Genomic DNA, 20,295 nt, shown 5'->3' on the forward strand with positions numbered 1-20,295 from the left:
AGCTACTGTCAAGGGGAATGAATACCCCTGGGGGCACACCGACAATAAACCCTACAACCGAGGGCAACCAAAGACCCCACCTACAACCCAAGGAAAGCCACAGACACCCTATTCTTCCACCTCACCAGTCTCCAGTAACTCACCTCGACCCAGTGACCAGTCAGCTGGAAGATGCTTCAAGTGTAATGATCTGGGACATATAAAGGTCAACTGCCCAAAGAACCCCAACCGAGTGCAGTTCATTACACCACCATCACACCAAAGATCCCCAGGCCCAGATGCCTCTCAAATACCCTTAGAGCGAAGGGAAATTTTGAGAGTGGGCGGAAAGAAGGTTACTGCGTGGAGAAACACGGGGGCACAAGTGTCAGCTATCCACCAATCCTTCGTCGACCCCAAATTCATCAACCCAAAGGCCCAAGTGACAATTTACCCCTTCATGTCACAAGCTATAGACTTGCCTACAGCTGAACTGCCTGTCCAGTACAAAGGCTGGTCAGGAATGTGGACTTTTGCAGTCTATGACAATTATTCCATCCCCATGCTACTGGGGGAAGACTTGGCCATCCAGGTGAAGCGGGGCAAGACAGTGGGAATGGTTACACGTAGCCAAACCCGGCAAGCTTCCAGACCCATTCCTGTTCCTGAGCCGTCCACAGAGGCCCCGTCTGTGTTACCAGAGACCCAGACAGAGGTAGTGGACCCGGATTCCCTGCCAACAATGGAAACAGCCACAGCACCTCCAATCCCAGGCCCGGAACTGGAACAGCAACCAGCACGAGCAATTGCAATCACATCTTCAAACTCAATGCCAGAGGGCGCCAGCGAGCCAGAACTGGCAGAAGCAACAGACAGCCATACCCAAAAGGCTCAGCCAGAGCCTGAAATACTCTCAGGTGCACCAGTGGAGAGCGGTTCACCAGCAACGGAAACAACCCCATCACCTACATCACTTCCAGAGGGACCAAGCCCAAGTCCACAATCTGAGGAAGAACTGGTGTCCCCAGCCTCAAGGGAACAGTTCCAGACTGAGCAGGAAGCAGATGACAGCCTTCAGAAAGCTTGGGCGGCGGCACGGAGCACCCCACCGCCTCTCAGCTCTTCTAATCGATCCTGGTTTGTTATAGACCAAGGACTTTTATACAAGGAGATTCTTTCTGGTGGACACCGGGAAGAATGGCATCCGCAAAAACAGTTGGTGGTTCCAACTAAGTACCAGGAAAAGCTCTTGAGCTTAGCCCATGATCATCCCAGTGGCCATGCTGGGGTGAACAGAACCAAGGACTGGTTGGGGAAGTCCTTCCACTGGGAGGGGATGGGCAAGGACGTTGCCAAGTATGTCCGGTCTTGTGAGGTGTGCCAAAGGGTGGGAAAGCCCCAAGACCAGGTCAAGGCCCCTCTCCAGCCACTCCCCATAATTGAGGTCCCATTTCAGCGAGTAGCTGTGGATATTCTGGGTCCTTTCCCAAAAAAGGCACCCAGAGGAAAGCAGTACGTACTGACTTTCGTGGACTTTGCTACCCAATGGCCGGAAGCAGTAGCTTTAGGCAACACCAGGGCTAAAGCTGTGTGCCAGGCACTAACTGACATTTTTGCCAGGGTAGGTTGGCCCTCCGACATCCTTACAGATTCAGGATCTAATTTCCTGGCAGGGACCATGAAAGAACTATGGGAAACTCATAGGGTGAACCACTTGGTTGCCACCCTGTACCCCATCAAACCAATGGCCTGGTCGAAAGGTTTAATGGAACTTTAGGGGCCATGATACGTAAATTTGTCAACGAACACGCCAATAATTGGGACCTAGTGTTGCAGCAGTTGCTTTTTGCCTACAGGGCTGTACCACATCCTAGTTTAGGGTTTTCACCGTTTGAACTTGTGTATGGTCATGAGGTTAAGGGGCCATTACAGTTGGTGAAGCAGCAATGGGAGGGGTTTACACCTTCTCCAGGAACTAACATTCTGGACTTTGTAAGCAACCTACAAAGCACCCTCCGACACTCTTTAGCCCTTGCTAAAGAAAACCTAAAGAATGCTCAGAAAGAGCAAAAGGCCTGGTATGACAGACATACCAGAGAGCATTCCTTCAAGGTATTAGACCAGGTTATGGTCTTGAAGGCACAACAGGCCCATAAGATGGAAGCATCATGGGAAGGGCCATTCACGGTCCAAGAGCGCCTGGGGGCTGTTAACTACCTCATAGCATTTCCCAATTCCTCTCTAAAACCCAGAGTGTACCATGTCAATTCTCTCAAGCCTTTCTATTCCAGAGACTTACAGGTTTGTCAGTTTACAGTCCAGGGAGATGATGCTGAGTGGCCTGACGGTGTCTACTACGAAGGGAAAAAAGACGGTGGCGTGGAAGAGGTGAACCTCTCCACAACCCTGGAACGTCTGCAGCGGCAACAAATCAAGGAGCTGTGCACTAGCTTTGCCCCATTGTTCTCAGTCACCCCAGGACAGACTGAAAGGGCATACCACTCCATTGACACAGGTAATGCTCACTCAATTAGACCACCACCCTACCTGGTGTCTCCTCATGCCCAAGCTGCTATAGAACGGGAGATCCAGAACATGCAACAGATGGGTATAATCCGCTCATCTACCAGTGCATGGGCATCTCCAGTGGTTCTGGTACCCAAACCAGATGGGGAAATACGCTTTTGCATGGACTACCGTAAGCTAAATGCAGTAACTCGTCCAGACAACTATCCAATGCCACGCACGGATGAGCTATTGGAGAAGATGTGACGTGCCCAGTTCATCTCTACAATAGACTTAACCAAGGGGTACTAGCAAGTACCGCTAGATGAACCTGCCAAGGAAAGGTCAGCATTCGTCACCCATGCGGGGGTGTATGAATTTAATGTCCTTCCTTTCAGGCTGCGAAATGCACCCGCCACCTTCCAGAGGCTGGTAGATGGTCTACTAGCAAGACTGGGAGAATATGCAGTTGCCTACCTTGATGATGTGGCCATTTTTTCTGACTCCTGGGCCGAACACCTAGAACACCTGGAAAAGGTTTTTGAGCACATCAGGCAGGCCGGACTAACTGTTAAGGCCAAAAAGTGTCAAATAGGCCAAAACAGAGTAACTTACCAGGTGGGTCGAGGAACCATAAACCCCCTACAGGCCATGGTGGATGCTATCCAAAAGTGGCGTGTCCTAAAGTCAAAGAAACAGGTCCAATCCTTCTTAGGCTTGGCCGGGTACGACAGGCGATTTGTACCACACTACAGCCAAATCGCTGCCCCACTGACCGACCTGACCAAAAAGACCCAGCCGAATGCAGTCAAGTGGACTGATGAGTGTCAAAAGGCCTTTCCCATCTTAAGGCAACACTCATGTCTGACCCTGTGCTAATGGCTCCGGACTTTCACAAGCCATTCCTAGTAACCACAGATGCATCTGAGCGTGGTATAGGAGCAGTTCTCATGCAGGAAGCAACGGATCACAACTTCCATCCTGTCATGTTTCTCAGAAAGAAACTGTCTGAGAGGGAAAGTCACTGGTCAGTCAGTGAAAAGGAATGCTACGCCATTGTGTACGCCCTGGAAAAGCTACGCCCATATGTTTGGGGACAGCGGTTCCAGCTACAAACTGACCATGCTGCGCTAAAGTGACTTCATACTGCCAAGGGGAACAACAAGAAACTTCTTCGTTGGAGTTTAGTTCTCCAAGATTTTGATTTTGAAATTCAGCACATTTCAGGAGCTTCTAACAAAGTAGCTGATGCACTCTCTCGTGAAAGTTTCCCAGAATCTAGTAGTTAAAAAGTGTTCTTAAAATGTAAAAGCCTGTTAGTTATATAATTAGTGGTATATGTAAAGGTGCATGTGTTGTATTAATCTGTTTATTTTAAAGTTCTAGGAAGAAATCGCCACCAGTGAGGTTCCCCACTGTCTGCAATTTGGGGGGCGTGTCATAAACAGACAGCTAAGGGTTAATGTCTCTTTCACCTATAAAAGGGTTAACAAACAGTAACCTGAAACACCTGACCAGAGGACCAATCAGGAAACAAGACTTTTTCAAATCTGGGTGGAGTTTTGGGTGTGAGTTCTTTGTCTTGGTTCGGTGAACCTCTCAGCTCTGAGAGTGATTTTTCTATCTCCAGGATTTCTAAGCTTCTGTTTCCAAGTATAAGGATAGTAAAACAATAGGTTTATTTATTTTTTTTTGTATTTACATGTGTGTAGTTGCTGGAATGTGTTAAATTGTATTCTTTTTGGATAAGGCTGTTTATTCATTTTTTTCCTTTAAGCTATTGACCCTGTATATTGTCACCTTAATACAGAGACCATTTTATGTCCTTTTTCTTTCTTTTTATAAAAAGCTTTTTTAAGACCTGTTGGAGTTTTTTCTTTAGTGGGGACTCCAGGGAATTGAGTCTGCAGCTCACCAGGGAATTGGTGGGAGGAAGAAGTCAGGGACAAACTCTCTTTGTGTTAGATTTACTAAGCCTGACTTTGCATACCCTGTGGGTGAAGGGAGAGGGAGATTTGATCTCTCAGTATTTGTGTTTCAAGGACTTGAAGCAGGGAATCTCCTAGGGGCGTCCAGGGAGGGGAGCCTGGGAGGAAGTAACAAGGAAACAAGGGGAGGGGATTATTTCCCTTGGTTGTAAGACTCAAGGCATCTGAGTCTGGAGGTCCCCTAGGGAAGGTTTTTGGGAGACCACAGTGAGCTAGGCACTGTATAATTCCTGGCTGGTGGCAGCGATATTAGATCTAAGCTGGTAATTAAGCTTGGAGGTCTTCATGCTAACACCCATATTTTGGACGCTAAGGTCCAGATCTGGGAAGAAATGTTATGACAGGAGGATAAGTGAGTTATAAAGGGAAGGGATCTCAGTTTAAACCAGAAATGACTAAAATACATCTTTGACTGGATCTATGAATAAATCTATGACTGGGTTTGGACAGTACTTGCTTTTTAGGCAAAACAATGAATGATGCAATCTGAAGCTGATATTGCGTCATACATGATATGAATTGCATCACATTATTCCTAGAAATCATGGATGATGCAATCATAACGAAGCTGACATCACTCTGCTGATTGCCCTAGATCAGCTCTAGAAATCACACAGTGTGGTGCTCTCTTATTTGTCAGTGTTTCATTTTGTAAAGGGACACATTTATGTTTAGTCAAAGTGAGCAGAGATGCCTCATACTTGTGTGAACAGTGCAGATAACTTCTGCTATGTTTGTGGTGAAGTGACTTTTGCATCACAAAAGCGCAGTATAACCACTATGGTTAAGAAAGCCTATCACCTTTATTTTGGCTGCAAAATTGGAGATCAGGACAAGAGGTGGGCCCCACACATACGCTGCAACACTTGTGCAACAAATCTTGGCCAGTGGTTGAACAGGAAAAGGAAATCTATGCCTTTTGCAGTGCCAATGATTTGGAGAGAGCCAACAGATCATACCAGCAATTGTTACTTCTGCATGGTGCCTCCAGTTGGGAAAGGTGTGTCAAAGAAGAAAAAGTGGACTGTGCATTATCCAAACATTCCATATACGCCCAGTACCCCCACGGAGAAGGACTGCCAGTTCCTGATGCACCAGAATCATTCTCACTTGAGTCAGACGAGGAAGAGGATGAAACTTCTGGTCCTGAACCATCAATGTCACAGGACCCACATTTTCTCCTATCCTCCTCCTCAGAACCACACCTCATAACACAAGGTGAACTGAATGACCTTGTCAGGGATTTGGAACTACCCAAGAGTAAGGCAGAGCTGTTGGGCTCCAGACTACAGCAGTGGAATCTCCTGGCAGGCTATCAGGGCAAATGGAGCCCATCAATGCTTGCAGACTATTGCTGGACAGTGACAAGAGATGCTCCATTTAATGAATACAAGAGACAAGCCAAGAAGCGCCGAGTAGACACTGAATAGGACTAAACTATGTACATAATAGTTTTTTGCCTTTTGTTTCATAATCAATTTTATTTATAACCCTTTTGCTGATTTTTAAAGTGTTACATAAACAGGACAGTTGAAATATTATCATGTAAAGCAACCATAAACACATGAAAAGACCTAGGTTTACAATTTATTATTAAAACTCTACTATCTACACAATATACATAGATATAAAATGTAAAAACTTAAATATCTTAGACACAGTAGCCAATCAGTTGTTTTAATTGTCATATTTGAATTCAGCACATCAAAATACATAATAAATATCACATTTTATCTCTGAAGCAGACGACTTCTCAAAATTTGTAGACCAGTGTTATTGAAAAGCAAATGTCTGTTTTCACTACTTTATAAAAGCTCAGCAACTTTTATGTGAAATGTTCTGCTTTTCCCCTTTCCCACACAGGCCAATTTTTCAAAAGGGATGAGTGAATTTAGATATCCCAATATTTGAGCACTCATCTTCAGACACACTAAAGGGACCTGATTTTCAGAGGATAGGTGTGTGCTCTGCAATTTGTGAAAATAAAGACCTCTTTAATGTGTCTCAACCTGAGCACCCAAAAATTGAAGCAACCACAATCACTGGTTACTTTTTAAAAATCTTGGCCTTATTATTTTATGGGGGTTTGCCCATTTGGCACAAGTAGTGTTCCTGGAAAACATATTGCAGTGTTTATAACTGCAACAAACTTCAACTTTTCAACAATCCAATCAATAGCTGTTTTAGCTGTTGCTTGTTCTTAATCTGTTTTTAGCAGGATTTATGTTAGTTGGCCAAAAAATAAGAAGAGAAGTTGATAATAGAGTATTGATTTAACATTAGGTGTAAAGGCCTATTGATTTAACCTTATTCTGCCCCACTGAAAATGCCATGGCTATCTACTCTAAGATTCCTCTCTATTGTCCCAAATAATATTTAGTAGTGTAATCTTTCTCAAGGGCTTTGAAATAGTCATCCCTTACCCTTTCCGCCTTACCTATCCCTATTAGATTAAAACAACCTGCCATGCTTAGAATAACTTCCACTCTGAACTGAAATATTTTGTTTCTTATTTAACTGAAGATGCTTCTTGGCCTGTTCAAATGTGTACTGTTATTACAGTTATCCCACAATAGAAAAGGCACATGGTTACAAAATGTGGAGGAAGTAGGTGCTATAACTGATACTTGTGTTAAAATGCAAACATGCTGTAGCCTATCAGTAGTTCTGACTAAATAAGTTTTCTTGTATTGCATGCCGGCTGAGGGAGTTCAGTGCAGACAAGAGCAATGAACTCTAAACAACTCGTACATATTGATGGTGTCTGAATAAGTGCCTTAAGGAAGCTGAAGGCTCCTCCCGTTCTGAGAAGATGACTCTCCAGGAGATGGGGCTACAGTTGTTAGATGTAGACAAGCCGTGGTGACAAGGGATATGATCATTAAAAATTCTGATAGCTGGGCATATAACATTTATGAGAACCTATTCAGTAACTTGCCTATGATGTGTAAACTGGTAGAGCTCACAAGACTTCTAAAGTGTGCTATGGATGAAGCAGTGACCATGGTGAATATATAGAAGAGAGGTCCTGGAAGCAGAGTTTAGATTACTAGAGCAAAAATATCTTTTTAGGGCACCTGTGGCAGCTCTCTTTGAAATATCTCCAGTACCACACAGAGCCACCTAGACAAGGGAACCTCCATGGTATCAATGTGTAAGGGAGAAGATTGGGCATAGAAAAGGGCTTTAAATGATGATGTGGAAAAAGAAAGAAAGTGGCAATATTTCAAGAAGGCACAGAGCCGTTTGGGTTAGTGAAGACTACAGAAGACAATGAGAAGCTTCAAAGGGAACTAACAAAGCCAGGTGAAAGGGTAGCAAAACAGCAGATGAAACTTACTGTTTACAAATGCAAAGTAACATGTTGGAAAGAATAATTTCAGTGTGCTCTAAATTAATTGAAAAAAATCCAGGGAATAGACCAGAATATCTTTGTGGACAACTCAGTGGAAACCACTCCACTCCATACGGTGGGGTGGCCAGAAAAGTAGAGAACATGTTACTTAGTACATAAAAAGATTAGGATGGAAAATATACTGACAATATTCTATAAATCAGTTGTTCACCCTCACCTAGAATATCTGGTGTCAGGGCACATGGGTTCCCAGGCAGCCCTCACACCCTGGCCACCACTGAGCAGCTCACCCAGAACTACTGTAAGTGATGAGCTAGCAGAAATCTGACCCCCCTTCCCGAGGTATTGCCCATGACAACCCTGATTGGGATGATGACTGGCTCCACTGATTGGCCTAACCATATTATTTAAGCCAGAAGGAGGCACAGGAAGTTGTCTGAATGACTGAGAGACTTCCTGACTGCCTGCCACACAGGACCAGAGTCTTGCTTGATCCTGGGTTCCTGATTCTGGCTCTGACCGCTGGCTTGGACTCTGCCTCTGACCATTACGTCAAATTACCCACGTCCCAGTCTTGATACTGGGTATGTTTTGGTCACCTTATTTCAAAAATGGCAGTGCAGAAATAGGATTCAGATATGGGCAATGAAACTTGGTAAAAGTTTGGAAAGACTTTTGTTTGGGGAGAGACTGACAAAGTTGAAACTTTTTAGGTTAGAGGAAAAATCAGAGTGGTATAGAAAACAATGAATGGTTTAGAGCTGGTAAATAAGGTGCTCCACTTTAGCCTCTTATAGTACACGAATAATGAAATCTTCAATAAAACTGAAAGGTAATAAATTGAAAACTGATAAAGGAAACATTTTACTCATTGTGTAATTTCCCTGTGGAACTCTCTGCCACAGGATAGCACGGAGACCAATGAGATTAATAGGATTCAGAACACAATTGGACATTTATTTGGAGGATTAAAATATCCACATTTATGGTAAATACACTAAAATGTTTGTTTAGAAGGAATGTAAACCCTCAAGCCATAAGCCAACTGCAGACTGACAAGTTAAGAAGAAACTTTCCTCATGGAAAAGTTCTTCCATACATTCACTACAGCATTTCCTGTACTTTCCTCTGACACATCTAGTATAGGCCATTCTGGGAGACTGGTTTAGATGGTGTGATTCAGCGTGGCATGGATCTTTTAAACAAAAGAAACAATGGATCTTTTAAAACTCTTGGATACAAGAGATCTGGATGTGCTGTATTTAAAATGTCTCACTTTTGTAGCTTCTGTTTAACATGTTCAAGCCATACTAATGAAACAGAAAGAGTGTTATCACCGTATGATATAGAGAACAAATATTTATGGAATATATTTGCCTTTTCTATATTGTTATTGATCAATACCATTGTCAGGATTCTTTTTGTTCCCAATATATTTTTTAAAACTATTTTCTTATAGTCTTTAAATCTGCTGTGCCTAGATTTCTCGTGTCCCTTTATTTCCTTTACCAATTTTCTACAATTCCTAACTTCTAATCTGTATTCATTACTATCAACTTCCCCTTCTTTCTATTTGTTACATTTAAAAAAAAATTACAGCTGCCTTCACTTCCCCTGCAAACCAGGTTGTTTTTTTAACCAGTAAAGTCTTCTTCTGTTGTGGGACTGTGGCTTCTGGGTAATCTAGCAAAGTGTTCTTAAATGATTCCCAATCATCAATGACATTTTTCTGGTTAAATTCTCCCTCCCAGCTGATTTGGCTCAATTATTTTCAACTTTGTGAAATTGGCCCTATTAAAGTACCAATATGTATATTATTATTACATATTACTTTATGCTAATAGCAAGTGAGATGCTGAGAGCCAGCAGTACTCCTCCCTAGGAGTATGTTTGTTTGAATGTGTGACTGCACAGGGATGGCTAAATCATGTCCATCCCCCTGCCTGGAAGGAGGAAGTTCCTATGTACTGGTGGTGAAATCCAGGCTCTACAACAGTCAATGGGTAAAGCTCATTTTGACACTTGACCCCACAGAGGGCAAAGGATCAGGATATGTTCCAGCCATATATATTTTTGTATTTATAACAGCTACAGTCAGCATTGACTGCCATAAGCCTTTTTTCTGGCTTACTCATGAAAAATCATAAAGTCTTTTTTTCCTTTTACTATTTTAGTTCTGTTGTTTCCATTTGTTTCTCTCTCTTACCTTTAACCTTCACCTGAAACTTTTTGTCTTTCTGGATTCATTATCTTTTCATGTTGGTGACAACTCTGATCTCCCCGGTGCTGCGCCTCAGTGCCTCACGTACCTATTTTTAAAATGAATGAACAATGGATTGCACAGCTGAACTATATGACTAAATTCTATCTTGGGCTTCAGCTCTGTTTTCCTGGGTTTGGACACCAGCAAAAGAATTTAATGTAAATATAGTCATGTATTACAAGGTTGCATATCTATTTTACTTATCGTCTGCAGCCTGCATTTCCTGCTTTAGAAGGCTGATTCATTTGTCAGTGAGTTTTTCAGCACTGAACTTCAGTTTGATCCTTTGTAGCTTTGATACAAATTGTTCAGCAAATTAATGGGCCTTGTTTATTTTTGTGCAGAAGCAAACCAATTATATTTCACTGTTTGGGGCACCATTGTGCAAGATGCTTTATAAACCTATAGTAAGAGACTGCAAACCATTTAGGGTGGTAAACATAACAGAAAGAGGGCAGAAGAGAGGAACAGGGGTGGCTCCAGGCCCCAGCACGCCAAGCACATGTTTGGGGCGGCATACTGCAGGAGGCGCTCTGCTGGTCGCTGGGAGGGCGGCAGGCAGCTCTGGTGGATCTCCCACAGGCGTGCCTGCAGAAGGCCCACCGGAGCCGCGGGACCGGCAACTGGCAGAGCGCCCCTCATGGTCTGCCGCCATGCTTGCGGTGGCGAAATGTCTAGAGCTGCCCCTGGAGAGGAAGTATCCCATCTTACAGAGGGGAACTGTAGTACAGAGTATCAGAGGGGTAGCCGTGTTAGTTTGGATCTGTAAAAACAGCAAAGAATCCTGTGGCACCTTATAGACTAACAGACAATTTGGAGCGAAGACCTCGACCAGCAAACACTTAAATTCAATGAAACCTCCCATGTGAGTAAAGTTAAGCAAATGCATAAGCATTGGCAGGGCCAATCATACAGGAGATCTGGGGAAGATCCAAGAACTGAACCCAGATTCTTGGGTCTCCATGCACTGCCTTAGCCACAGGATCATCCTCTGATTCTTCCTCCAATTTGGGTTCTCCAAAAGAGAAAGGAGATTTCTAATTTAACATTCCTTGATTTCACCTTTAACTGAAAGCAAGTGAGCGGTAACAAAAGATAATCAATGTAGTTAATATTTATTAGTTTACTAGCTTCCCTGTCAAACATTGTCTATTCCCCAAATCTGTGCATTGTGCTGAGATCTTGAACAAGTTACCCCTGTTCTGTGCACACCTATTGTCTTGATGCCCAGAGTCAGTCTCCTGGGGATGCTGAATCCAGTACAGTTCTAAAGATACTCATCTCCCCTCCAAATAAAAGCAACTGTGTTCTCCAAGTTAAGTGTCTGACCCTGCACCACTGAAGTCAGTGGCAGTAGGTCAGGGCCTGTTCTGAAAATATCCAGGTATTTTCACATTAATGCCCTTAAATTTCTAGAGGTGCAATATCATTGTGGAAAGGCCCTATGGAATTTAATAGGAAGCAATAACTATTCTATAGGCCTTTTTAGAAGTATCCTACAGAACGTAGGAGAGATTGCCTTGTTGTCAAATTGGATAAGATGGTCCAAAAAACCAAGAACCCATCCTCTACTAAAGTCAGTAGGAATTGAGGGTAGTTTCTATGAAGACATTGAATCGCTATCCAACAATATTTAAGAGATAAAACCATTTTCTAGGATCTAACCTAATTTAATGTCTCTCCTCGGTCAAATCTGCCTTTTGGGAAACCTGGGTTCAATTTGCCACAGATTTCCTGTGTGACCTTGGGCCAGTCACTTAGCCTTTCTGTGCCTCAGTTCCCCCTCTGTAAAATAGACACTGCAGATGTGAATGTCTGCGCAGATCCTGAGCAGGTGCTCAGAAGTGTGCAGACACCCCTCCTCATCTCCTCTGAGACTCCATCTTACCAGCTGCTATATTGCACATAGGGCCCTAGCACATGCTGACAGGAAAGGAAGTGACTCAATGTGTTGGCAGAGAGGAAGAAATCTGTCCCATCTGAGTAGCAATGGAGGAGATCATATGAGCCACACAGAAACCATCACCCAGAGAGCAACCCCCTGCTGACAACTCCAGTAAGAGAGCTCACAGGATTGAGCCAAAGTGGAGCGCATCCTCAGTAGGCAGCGAGGAGCAAGTAGCTGTGGGGGAAATCAATTCCAGTGACATCATGCCCTCTCTTCCCCTTACAAATAAACATCTTCAGGGAGTACACTCCCGTCCCTCTTACTCACCACAAAAGGAGCGATAAGGAGGCCATTTAGGGAACTGGGGTAAAATTCTGTCTGGGGATTGGTCCTGCTTTGAGCAGAGGGTTGAACTAGATGACCTCCTGGGGTCCCTTCCAACCCTAATATTCTATGATTCTATAATAATGGGATTATGGCAGAACTTTCTGCAATTTCAGGAGGAGGGAAAGAGGGTTAGGATACAAAGGCCTGCTTGGGGGTGAGGGGTCATAGATTCCCAGAATCCTTCCCTTCCAATGGTTTTGCAGCTCCTCTACCTGCAGCAAGTGGAGATCCTCTCACCCCACATTCCATGCCAGAACTGGCACACATCAGAATTCATTAGCCCAACCAACTGCTGGGAGATGCATTACTAAGGGGCTAACGTAATGCTAACACACATAGTTCATAAGCACAATGGAACATTATTTTCTGGTATAGGATGTCATCATATGAAATTTCCCATTCTTCTCTCCATAGCCTCCTTACGGCCTCTACTTAAGTTTCAGCCTTCTGTTCCAGTTCTCTCTATTGCAGCCATATGAGATGTGAATGGAAGAATGATCTCTTGCACCTGCATCGATTCATATATGGTCTGTGGCTCAGATGTCACTCAAAGTCTAGGTAAGGCAGAGACCCGAAGGAGAGTGTGTGCATAGTGTCTGGCATTTGACTAACGATATATCTAAAGAAATCACACTGCTTCCACAGTGCAGAAACAAATCTTACTTTTGTATCAAATAATGGTATAGGCATTAAAGGAAGGAAGAATTTCTGTATGGGGAAGAAAAGCACTTGCTCAAAGTCATGTAATTCTATCATTTTAGCTATTTTAGCAGTAGGATAGAGAGTCAGGAACATTTTAGGCCTGTTTATGATCTTGTTTTTATACTTACAAATCCAATTTGTAAGTAGCTTTCCTCTTGCACCATAACTGTAATCGGTTGGCAGGCTGAGTCTATTGATAGCACACTCAAAAGAGCCGATGAAAGGAAAATTTACTTTCCCTTACAATTGATTGTAACAGGATACTGAATGGCAAAACGCCCTGCCAGCACATAATAAGACATGAGTACTGTTCTTCTTTACAGTTGCAAGGATCTGGCACATCTACACTGTGAGAAAAAAGAAAAGAAAAAGAAAAAGAAAAAACCACGGCAGTGGGTCTCAAAGTCTGGGCAGATCTCAGACGCCAAGCAGGAATGTCTACACTGCTATTTGTTCCCCCCTAGCACCAGCCTGAATCAATTGACCTGGTCTCTGAGACTCGCTGCTGTGGTTTGTTTAGGGTTGGTGGGGTTTTTTTGGCAGCGTAGATGTGTTTGTGATCTTTCTAGGACCTACCTATAGCAGAACAATAATGACATCTCTCTATTTGACATTTTATTGGATTTTGTTTGCCTGGATAATACCAGTTCATTTTACTTTAACCATACTTACTAATTGTGTACATTGCATTGTGTATAACTCAGTTCTGACTCTTTTCTCTGTACTGCACCTTTAAATACCTGCTGCTGAGGCAACTGTCATTCTGTGGTTAGATGCAGCCCACTCAGGGGCAGACAAACACATTGTGCTTGCTCATGGACACTTTACATTTGCTTTCTGTCTCTTCTGACCAAAAAGGTATGGTTATTCTTTCTGTGTAAGAAAAATAACAGATCCATCTTCTTTGCAGGACAGCTCCTCACAGAAAAAAAAAGTCCTGCAGAATTTAATAAGGATGAACCTAATTGGGACTCTGCAGACATTTAATGGGGTTCTGTAGAAACTTCTCTAAAACCCATAGAATCTATCTTAGATATTTAGATGCAGTAGCAGTCAAAAAACTTAACAGAATATTAGGGACCATTAGGAAAGGAATAGATAAGACAGAAAATATCATAATGCTGCTGTATAAATCCATGGTATGCCCACACCTTGAGTATTTCATGCAGTTCTGGTCAACTTATATCGAAGAAGATAATTAGAATTGGAAAAAGTACAGAGAAGGGCAACAAAAATGACTAGGGGTAAGGAACAGCTTCCACATAGGGAAAATTAAAACGATTGGGACTGTTTGGCTTAGAAAAGAGATGACCGAGGGGAGATATGATAGAGGGCTATAAAACCATGAGTGGTGTGGAGAAAGTGAATAAGGAAGTGCTATTTACTCCTTCATATAACGCACCAACCAGGGGTCACCCTATGAAATTAATAGGGAGCAGGTTTAAAATAAAGGAAGTATTTCTTTACACAACACGCAGTCAACTTGTGTAGCTCATTGCCATGGGGATGTTGTGAAGGCCAAAAGTATAACTGGGTTCAAAAAAGAACTAGGGAAGTTCCTGGAGGACAGGTCTATCAATGGCTATTAGCCAAGATGGTCAGGGATGCAACTCCATGCTCTGGGTGTCCCTAAACCTCTGACTGCTAGCAGGTGAGACTGGATGATTGGTGATGGATCACATGATAATTGCCCAGTTCTGTTCATTCTCTCTCAAGCATCTGGCACTGGCCACAAGACAGGGCTAGATGGACCATTGGTCTGTCCTTAGATGGCCATACTTATGTTCTTAATTATCCTTCCAACACTCCTCTGAGGTAGAGAAGTCCTATTATCCCCCATTTTACAGATAGGAAACTGAGGCATGGACAGATTAAGTGACTTACCCAAGGTTACATGGAAAGTCAGTGAGGGAGCATGGGCTTGAACATGAATCTCCTAGGTCCTAGGCTATTGCCCTAGACCTGGACCACCCTCTCTCTGGTACCTTTTGAATATTTTTTGGAAACTTCCTATACAATTCTATAGCAGAGACCATTTTATTTTAAGTTGTGCAGCTCTTTTCCACAGGAATAATCAATTTTTCTAAAATCTACACTTATGAAAACCAATCTTCTTTTGTTTCTTCCTTTCAGCACTTCCTTGTCTGTGCTTCTCAGTTAGAAATAGATGGTCAAAATACAGGAGAAAAATCTTTGCTGAAGCTTTCAAGAAGAAAACATCCCCTCTCTGTCCTCCTTCCCCCTGCCCCACACACCCTTTTTTTTTTTGGGGGGGGGGGTCAATCTTTGGTTTCAAAACATTTTGACCAGTATTCTCTGGAGTCATGGCCCTTCCTGCTTCACCCTATTAAAGACAGTAATGCAACATCCTCTTTTGATCCTACCCTAAATGCCAAGTCCTGCATTCTGTACTGGCTTCCATCTGTGCACCCTTTTTGAAGTCTTCTGGCAAGCTACTAAAGCTTCCCCTTGGATAGACTGACTTAGTTTGCAGATTTTTTTTTCAGTTAACATGTCTGTTCCTTCTTTTCTGCATTCCTGATCTCAGAGCTGCATTTTGAGTGATATACTGCACTTCATAGGTGTGAGGCACAGCTGTGAATTCCAGGGGAGAGCATTATTTCAGTCAAAATTTCCCAGGAGGATCTGAGAGCAGAATTTTGCCGTTAGGATTTAAATTCTTTGACTCCCTGTTCTCAGGTTGTCAAAAAATGATTTCCTAATGAGAGACAGAGGCACAAAGGGAAAAAGATAAGGCTTAGAATGCATACAAGCCAAGACGCAGACATTAAGATCCTAATTCTCCAAACACTTAAGCACATGGGTAGTCTTGCCAAGTTCAATGGGGCTCCACATGTATGTACTTAGGTGCCTAGGTGTTTGCAGGATTGGGACCCAGTAATGAGTAACTAAACAAATTGCTGGCAATATAAACTACATGGAGGTATCCTAGTAACCATGCTGCAGTTCCAGCCCAATGCATTGTTATTCTGAAATGAAGATGTAAATCAAAATTCCTCATTTCATTAGTTATGGAACTCAACATTTCATTTTGTAATATCTGGTGCAATTAACATACATTTTAATGGTTATCAAAGAGGAGAGTCAGAGAATATGTTGTTGCTAGGAGACTGTTACTTCAATCCTGTAAATCTTCCAGGTTGCATATGATACCCTGGCAAAAAAAATTAGACTCTCAAGTCTGGCACAACTAGCAAGAGTAACTTTAACAGACAGGCTCCTGTTCTACAAATGCCAGACAAGTTTAATTTCACCAAGTGTGTATTTGTTTACATTCTTTGAATGGTCCATGCTTGACTATCATTTATTTGTTTGTTCACTGATACTAGATTTAGCGAGGCAGAGCAAGCTTTGTTTGAGCATATTGAGCTGGATTCTGCAGTACTCAGAGAGGCAGAGTCCCATTAAAGTCAGCTGGGAGCAACTGACTTCAATGAGAGTTTCACCTGCATCAGAATTGCAATATGAAATCCCACCCATACCACGGCCCTGATCCTGCACGGGGTTCACCCACACAGAGCTCATTGCGAGATTCAATGTGCCTCGCTAGTTATTACCACCAAGGCAGTAAATGCATTTCTTTCCCCGCAGATACAGGTCCTAGCATATGCAAACGAATGCCATTGAAATTTTTTCATTTGCCATTATGGAGCTCTATGCTCTAACTGACCATGTCTCCTGTTTTTCAGGTTCACTGCAGTAGTGGAGTCAAATGCCTTCTAAATCAGAGCTTTCTATTACCTGGTTCCCTTAATCACTAAGATTTTTTCTCAGAATTCACAGTTTAAGATTTGATGCTAGGTTTCTGATGATTATGTGTATTGTGACTGACAAATTGTGCTAAACATGAGAACCCATTAACTTCAGCGGAACAACTCAATGTTATGCATGTGCCTATGTGCTGTACTGGATCAGTAACTTTAGAACTACTTTGGAGACCTATATGTTCATGGAGTAGCTAATGCTTTCTTCACCTAATAAGGGACATATAGCTTTTATTTCTCTAAGAGTCTGGAAAGATCCAGATAATGTTCCAAGGGAGGTTCTTAAGGCAAACTTGAACACGGTAGACATTTAATCGGTCTCTTACGAAAGATATGGGAAGAAGGAAAAAAGAGTCATAGTGAAACTGCCAAAGAAAGACAATCGTGGTCAGTGTAAAAACTGGAGGGGCATTCAATTGCTGTCTATCCCAAGTAAACTAAACTATTTATACATACTGTATTATTCTAGACAAAAAGAAAGTGATAGATTCAAAGTTATGACAAGAACAGGCAGGGTTCAGACATGAGAAATCATCCATAAATCAAATATTACCCATATGTATCATCACAGGGCTGTCAAATCAATAGCTTAATTGGAATTTTATATATTTCCAAAAACCTCTGATACAGGGGAAAGAACAATTTTATGGAAGTTGCCACACTGCATGACATCACTCCGAAATTTGTGAACATCATTCAGTGCTTCTATGAAAATATAAGCAAGCCAAGTAATACATAACAGTGAACTGACTAAGCCATTTGATGTTACTACAGTGTCAGACATCATCTTATGTCACCCATGATCTGTTTACTGGTAATAGACTGAATAATGAGGGAGAGTACAGAACAACCAAGGGGCATGCAGTGGCCTTCCACCGAGAAGTCTAAGGATCATGACTTTGCAGATGACATCATCTTGCTATCTCATATCCAGAGAGACATCCAAGGTAAAACAAATGATCTCTAGGATGGAAAAATCAACACCAAGAAAACTAAAATGGTGAGAATCAACACATCAACAAGAACCACCAATAACACCATCTGGGAGTGGCATGAAAGAGGTCTGATAGTTCACTTATCTTGGCAGCATTGTAAGTACAACAGATGGAACGGATGAAGATATTAAAGCTAGAACAGTGGAAGTCAGACATGCTTTCGCTGTTCTAAAGCCAATGTAGAGAAACCGAAATCCTGCCCTCCAAACAAAGTTTTGAATATTTAACTCTATTGTAAAAGTTGATCTTACTATATGGCACTGAAACTAGGACACTTAAAGATCTTACTATCTAAACTCAATGGTCTCATAAACAACTGCCTTAGACAAATCCTCAATATCAGATATCCAGAAAAAAAAAAGTCACAAATGAAGAACTTTGGAGGACGACAAAACAGAAACTGATTGGACAGAGAATTACAGAACAAAAACGGGGATGGCTAGGACATGTGTGGAGGAAAGATCTGAACAACATAACAAGACAGGGATTAGACTGAGGGCAAGAGGGAATACGACCATGAATGACATGGAGATGCAAATAAAAGCGTATTTGAAAACTATCAAAACGACCCAGGAAGAAGCTAAGATGGTGGCAGGAGACCACCAAAGATGGAAGGCAGTGATGAAGGTTCTATGTTCCATATGGACTAGAAAGGCATAAAAGAGCTTTTATTACTCTAGGAGGTAGAGTTTTTGATTTCTCAACATAATCTCACACCGTCCAAAACCCAATGAGGTCAGTCTTTCCATTGACTTCCTATAGGCTTTGGACTGAGCCCTGGATACTGTGCTTAATCTTTGTATTTCTCATCCAGTGCCCGCATACAATAACATTCTTTTCCTGAGCCATTTTAGCTCTGAAAATCAAAGTTGACTTCATTCCTCCTTTATGCTTGTTAGATGCAAAAATTCTAAAGCTGTATGAAAGAAATGGGATATTAGATAAAATCCTGACCCCATTGAAGTCAATGGGAGTTTTGCCATTGAATGCAAAGGAGGCAAGATTTTACTCACACTATTCAGAGAAGCTCACTTGACAATGCTCTCAAACAGTTAATGATCCTGGCTGGTTTATAATTATATGAGATATATATTTAGTTCTCAAATCTCATAGTACAATACAACTATTATACTACAGCTGTGTCCCCCATTCTGAATGCGGTATCTGTCCCCCACTGTGGGGACTGTGAATAGCATTTGTGACAAGAAGCATGGCTGAATCATTGACAAATTCAACCTTCTTTTTCTTACCTTGACAACTAGACTATTTAAATCTAACTGGATCAAACTATCCAAAAATAGCATTGCATAAGGAAAGATAGGCAAGTGAAACTGCTAGATAATACTGGCTAAATGTTCCTGAGAAAAGTGACATGTGTGAGAAACCAGATGTAATTTTAACAATACAGCTTCCTTTTTGACAAAGGAATCTCCAGAGTCTGGTTTAATGTATCCACAATAAAACTTAACAACTCTAGTGCAAGAGTAAGAACAGACTCCTTTAAACTTACAGGAAAAAAACATTACCGAAGAACACTGATGCAGAACACACTGAATATGAAGAGAAAAGACCTCTTATGACCTTGCAGCAATTAAGACACTATCTAAGTCCAGCACAGAGCTCACCTTACTCAAACATTTCACAAAGACACTACAGGACTTAAGGACTAGCCTTGCAGCTTTGCAAAAGGCCAAAAATCTTTGCTAATTAAGGTGTGTGGGTTTCAGACTTCGTGCATTCTAAACAGATAGCATGTTATTTACCTGAACATTAGGGCTAGATTGTGTCTGACCCTTGTGATAATGCATGGGGAAGAGGGCAGGAAAAGCATCTCTCACTTGCACAGCCTACCTAAAGTGAGATGCGGAGAAAGGATGGTCCAGTGATCAAGACATTAGTTTAATATTTGGAAGACCTAGCTTCACATCCCTTCTCTGCTACAGGCTTCCTGTTTGATCCTGGGCAAGTCACTTAGCCTCACTGTGCCACAGCTCCCCATCTGTAAAATGGAAATAAGAGCACTTCCCTGTCTCACAAGGGTGTTGTGAGGAAAAATACTGTAAAGACTGTGAGGTGCTCAGACACCACAGTGATGGAGTCATATAAGTAGCTTTGATTACTCAGTCTGTATATTCCCTATGTATCCAGACACCTCCAAGTGGATCAGGAAAGACACTTCACAACTTTAGTATATTGGTCTTGTGAGCATCAACTACCCACTGAGATGGGTATTATTAAAACCTATTTTACAATTGAGTATACCAAGGCACAAAAGCCCACATGCTTGCATAACTAAGTACATGCTTAAGTCCCATTGATTTGAATAGGTTTAAAGTTTTTCTAAATAGGAGAGGCATGCTAAATTGGGGCCAGTGTGGTTGCACTCATTCAAATTGTTAGTCAGTGGCAGAATCCAAAATAGAACCAAGCAGACCTGATCTTGCTATG

The 20,295-nt window shown here is 42.2% G+C and overlaps 1 protein-coding gene across 3 annotated transcripts in view; it reads left to right on the top strand.

Moving 5' to 3' along the window:
• The window catches only part of BEGAIN (brain enriched guanylate kinase associated), a 252,168-nt gene that overhangs the window by 49,575 nt on the left and 182,298 nt on the right, over positions 1–20,295 (top strand). The window contains exon 1 of one of the 3 annotated variants that reach the window (XM_030558746.1): positions 12,845–12,923. The exons of the other annotated variants lie outside the window; for them this stretch is intronic. The gene's annotated coding sequence lies outside the window, so the exon portion shown is untranslated. Of the gene's footprint in view, positions 1–12,844; positions 12,924–20,295 lie in introns of those variants that run through there. 3 annotated transcript variants of the gene reach the window in all.

Source organism: Gopherus evgoodei, chromosome 4 (assembly GCF_007399415.2).
Source record: "Gopherus evgoodei ecotype Sinaloan lineage chromosome 4, rGopEvg1_v1.p, whole genome shotgun sequence".
NCBI classification, from domain to species: Eukaryota; Metazoa; Chordata; order Testudines; family Testudinidae; genus Gopherus; species Gopherus evgoodei.